The following is a 5,766-nucleotide window of genomic DNA, read 5'->3' on the forward strand; positions in this document are numbered from 1 at the left end:
AGGTCTTGGGTTTGAACTCACTGGCCAGGCTGGGCCTTTCTGTGTGGAGTCTGCACGATCCCCGAGTACTCATGCTTGACATAGATTGGTGACACATCCATGGTGTACCCTGCCTAACGCCCTGTTTCAGCAGGGATAGGCTCTGGCACCCTCGTTACCCTGAATTGGAGAAGTAGAAGAAAATAGATGGGCCTTACTAATGGTTAGGGCTGGTAACTAGAGATGCCACAACAATTTTCCAAACACAAAGTTGTTGTTTTGGGGGGGGGGGGGGGGTTATTGTTAATCTAGTAATAATTAAATTGTCAAATTGTTGTTTTTTAATAAGTTAAAAAACAACAATTTAGCTGCAGACAAAACAAGAAATTCTGAGAGTTTTCTAACATTTTATATGCAAATAATTCATTTATTAGGTCACTGCAGGACCTACAAACATGGGTAAGGCCAAGTATGATGAGTGCTTGGTTTGCATACGAGTTCTCACTTAACTTTGAGCACAGAGTACTGATGAATAACAGCTCTGCCTGCCAATTAACTGTGAGCATTTTAACATAATTGTTTTATTTAAATAGTTTTTATAGGCCTGGAGTCATATCAGACCCATAAAACTGCTCTAAGAGTGTGTGTATATATGTGTGTGCATGCATGAGTTTGTGTGTGTGCTGCCATGCCTAATTTGCGGAGCCCTGGGCAGAACACACCTGCCAGTTTGAATAAATATTTTTGTTTAGCTGACCCCGTTGTGATATTTCCAAACTAAAACTGCATTTTAAAGATTCTGTAGGGATGTTGAAAGGCCATCTCTGTTAAATATTCATAAAAAGGCCTGTGGGGAACGCCTTCCTCCAGAATCCAAAATATAATATTGATGCCGTCCTCTCCCCCTCTTTCTCTCATAACCTCGATTCCCAGCTTACTGTAAAAAGTGGGTCAAAAAAAATGTTGGGAGGGCAGCCCTAGAAGGTTTACTAGCAGTACTAGAAATACCCCTCAACAAAAAAAACCCAAAGCAAAATAAACAAAATAGAGCACTTTCAGCATAATAAAGTTGAACTGCACCTACGTAATGAAGGGTTTCTCTCTTTAAATTCAATTCAATTTAAATAGCGCCAAATCACAACAATAGTCGCGTTAAAATGATAACGTGAAAGCCCAATAATCAAACCATCCCCTTTGAGCAAGCACTTGGCAACACTGGGAAGGAAAAACTCACTTTAAACAGGAAGGAACCTTTGGCAGAAGCGGGCTCAGGAAAGGGAGCCATCTGCTACAATCGGTTGGGGGTGATGGGAGAAAATACACATTTAAATATAAGTCCACGTGAAACCCGCATATAAACCTGATTTCTTGTGCATTGCTCATGCTTGTGTTTCACACATTCCTGTTTGCATTGCTCAGAAATGTCCCAAAGGTGTCTCACACAAGCAGCAGCAGGATCTGCCCAATTCAATTGTCTTATTGAGCGAGTTCATACCAACCAATATTAGCTGTCAGTTTCTGTAAAATTAACTGGGCAGTGCATGTCTATTCATTCTGACGTGTTCATAGATGCAGAATGCACTTCCTTGTGTTTGACTGTACTGACTTATGTTATCTCTTACTCAGTCTTTAGATTTTAGATTATTTTTTTTGCACTTGACTGAAAGTGTAAAACACGAGTTTAAAAGCAGAAGTCTCACAAACCAAAAGGAACCGAAGAACTCTGAGTTCTCTTTTATTAACAATAAAGTAAGCAAGACTGCGGTTGCTTTTTATACTATTGAAGATTACCATATTGGCATATTGGCAAAAGCATCACACACATCTTCAAAGTGATTCCAGATAGCAATGTAATCAGTCATCTTGAAACACCTTGTGTCTTCCTGGAAGACACAAGGTGTTTGTTTAAGTCCGCTGTGTGGCCACATAGATAACATACCTCTTACTCAATGTATGAATTCATTCTCAAAACCTCAGCTTGAGCACACTCAACCTGTCCTGCATGGGCTCTGACCTGCATTTGCTTCTACATGGATAAAACAAACTCCTTGCTTTCCACCAGTCTCTTGTTGAACTTGAAAAACCTGACTGACAGCCACAGAAACACCTAAGGAAACTCAGCACTGCTCCACTTTGTCTCTGGTTAATGCGCAATAGAGGTGTTATATGTGACTCACCCTCAGTTGATAGGTCACTTATGCAGACACGTTTTTAAAAAATAGAGGGGAAAAAAGGATTTTGGAGCAGTGATTGAGAAAGAAGGGTGGGAAATGGAAACCAGGAGAAGCAGTTATACCTGAGGGTGTGTTTTATGCTGAGAAACAGCTCCTTCGCTGTTCTTATCATGTGGCGCTATATTACTGCAGTTTATGGTAAATGGACTGGTTCTTATATAGCGCTTTTCTACTCTTCTGAGCACTCAAAGCGCTTTATACAACTTGTGCATTCACCCATTCACACCCATTCGCATTTTTCCTGGGTGCTTTCTAACTGACTCCAATGGATGTGTGTGAATGAGCAATTTGGGGTTAGTATCTATATTTGGCATGCAGACTAGGGGAAGCCAGGAATAGAACCACCAACCTTCCGATCAGTAGATGACCTGCTCTACCACCTGAGCTACAGCCACCCCAAGTTTACTGGGACGCTATCACTTCTGCTTTATTTACAAAGTGAAATAACTGACGAAACATATTCTTTTAACTCTATAATATATAGTCGTACCTCAGACAGCAAGCCAAAGGCAGATTTTTGGTTTTTTGCTTTACAATGCAGATGTCAACAGTGATAATTGAGCCTGTCATTGACCCAGACAGAGGATGATTGATCTGAAAGGCATACTCGTTCACCTGTGCACACACACACACAGTCACATGTACGCACAAAGAATCACATGTTCTTGTATGCAGTAAAACAAGCAGACACAAACCAATAACATACACACACACACTCCTGTTCGGGAATCTCAGAGCAAAACCAGAACATTCTTCTTTGCAGAGAAGAACAAAACTAAGTGTTGTGTAATGTTGATGACAAGAATAGGCATGCAGAATGTGTCCAAACGAAAAAGCCTCTTTTGCAAACTGAGTACCAGGTTAGATACAGTTTTGTCAAGGTTTATGTTTAAGGAACTTAGTGTGAGGTTACATTTCATGCCACTCAGGCAGACTGCTTAAATTATTCTACAGCTGAAGGCATCTGCAGTGATTTAAATAAATGCAACAATTAGACAAGGACACGAGTATGAAGATGATAGGAGTTAAAGTTCTGTGCCACCTACGCATATATCAGAGTCAAACAGGATTTCTAATCCGAGTCAGCGAGATTATGGATGATCTTTATTTCCAGTGAATATGAAGTACTTGCATATGAATCAAAATGCAAATTGGAACAACTTTATTCATTAGTTATATGGAAAACACCAGAGAAAATTTTAACCAAAGGAAGTCTTTTCAAAGTGTAGGCTTTGTGGTGTACATCACCAGTAGTGGTGATGTAACTATTATTTTATATGCACAGCTCTAGTCAGAAGCTTGCCTAAATCTTGCCTCATCATGTCCGTGAATGTCATAGTAATTTGGGGCTTTTCCCTGGGTGGAATAATTACATAGAAGAACGAGAATAGGGTGTACAAGTTTGGATTTTGCATTGTTTTTTCTCTCTCATTGACACAGTTTACATAAAGGTTTACATACAGGCTCAAAGATAAACATACACCCACACTACTCTTTGTTTTTATGCACCTTAACAAGTTGCACCTTGGCCAGATGATTTGGTATCCATGAACAAGCTGGAACTGAACTGGACTTCTTTAAGTTACTTGAAGACATTTCACCTCTCATCCGAGAAGCTTAGACCAAGCTTCTGGGATAATTCCTGCTGGATAATTGACCGATCTTCTTGGCAGCACTGGGGAAGCTAATTTAAATTGGTTGGTGTTCTCATATGGACCTGGCTTTTAAGCATAACTGAGAAATTTTAAATAGGGTTGAGGTTGGGGCTTTTGAAAGCCATTCCAGAAGATTAATGTTAGCCTGCTTTATACATTCCAAAAGCAGTTTTGATGTGTGTTTGAGATCATTTTCCTGTTGGAATACCTAAGTGCATCCAAGTTTCAAACATCTAGCTGTAGATATGAAGGAGAAGTCCTCCTTCTTCTTTATTCCATCCACTTTGTGCAATGTATCAATATCACAATAACACACACCTTGTCATTGTAGCAAGTAGCTCCATATTTGTCTCATCTGACCATAAAACTTTACTCTAGAAAGCAGTTAGCTTGCCCATGTGGGCGCATGCAAATTTCAGTCAAGCTTGAAGATGTCAGTGTTAGAGCAGCTTCTTTCTTGGTCTGCATGATGGGACGATGTAAAACTGGCTTCACTGTGGATAGAGACGCTGGTGTTCCAGCCATTTCCATTTCATGGTTTTTGGGCTGTTCCTGAACTTCCTAACCAGTTTACTCTCATATGAGAGTTTGGGTCTCAAAAAGAAATCAGTTGTAGAACAATCATGATCACTAATGAGAAGTCAATAGGCCTTGGTCTTGTCAAGCTAAAAGCCGTTATAGAACCAGCACCAATTATTAAAAGATTAAAGTGAGCATACATATTTGGGCCTGTATATATAATTGTGACCCAGAGAAAATTAGTAATTAAAGCTGTACATTTATTCCACCCTGAAAAAAATTCAAAGAAATCATTAAAAGGTCAAAATGACCATGATATTCATGCCCACAATGAGTGTATGAAAACGTCTGACCACAACTATAGGTCTGTTGTGAATTGTTTAAGTAAATACATGATGTTCGCACAAGCGTCAGAAATGCAAAGTAGCGTCAGGAGTGCATTCCTGCATGACAGTGTAGTTCCCCCTTTTTTTATCCACTCACTAGGACTGCCATACTGCAGACAGACCTGTTTATGAGCCTGGCTGAACACGACTATAACAAATCCCCTTAGGTGCATTATTAAAATATGAACAAGTCATGCATGCTGTCAATGTTCAGAGCTAGTTACCGTGGTTTCAAACCGCCTGCTTATTGGGTGTGTGGCTTCTTTTATTGTGCCATACTCTGCCATACATGAAGGGCCATATGGCAGTCACTTGGCATGGGATGAAGAGAGAGAACAGACTTTGAGTTTACAGCATATGTAAGCACAATTTGGGCATTACCCCTGAGGGTATATATAGTAACTGGAGCAGTCTTAATTTTACCCTGTGTTATTTATAGGTCATTTGTAGTGTGATGAAACCAGCGTGCATTGCCTTTAAAAAGTTTCCGTTCAAGGGGGGGTCATCGTCTCCCATTGGATGTTTAACGTCTCTGACTTCAAGAATTTAGAAACATACATTAGACGGAATGCATTTTTTAAAAAAAAATAAAAACCTATTTAGCCTTATCAGTATCGGTTTAACGAGTAGGGTAAACCTTTGTATTAATTCTGAACTAAATAATTCCTCTGGTAAACAGCATTATGTCATTGTATTTGTGAAACTTGTACCTTGTTTCTTATCTCCTCCCATTCTGCACTCGCATTCCTGTCATGAAAACCAGGGGCGGACTGGACTAAACCATCTCTATGTAGACGGCTTGGATTTGTGATTTTATTAAATAGAATTTGATAACCGGGCTCTCACCAAAATGTGAATGATAAAAAAATTGGATATGTATAAATAAACTTTTACCTGTTTGTTGTTCTAAAGTTTTCTTTTAGTGGTTATGCGGCACACAGTTGGGATACGTCTGCACCTCATTCCCGGATAGTGGACTCATCCTAACACTGC

The sequence above is a fragment of the Neolamprologus brichardi genome, chromosome 17 (genome assembly GCF_056152115.1).
Source record: "Neolamprologus brichardi isolate AB-2024 chromosome 17, ASM5615211v1, whole genome shotgun sequence".
NCBI classification, from domain to species: Eukaryota; Metazoa; Chordata; class Actinopteri; order Cichliformes; family Cichlidae; genus Neolamprologus; species Neolamprologus brichardi.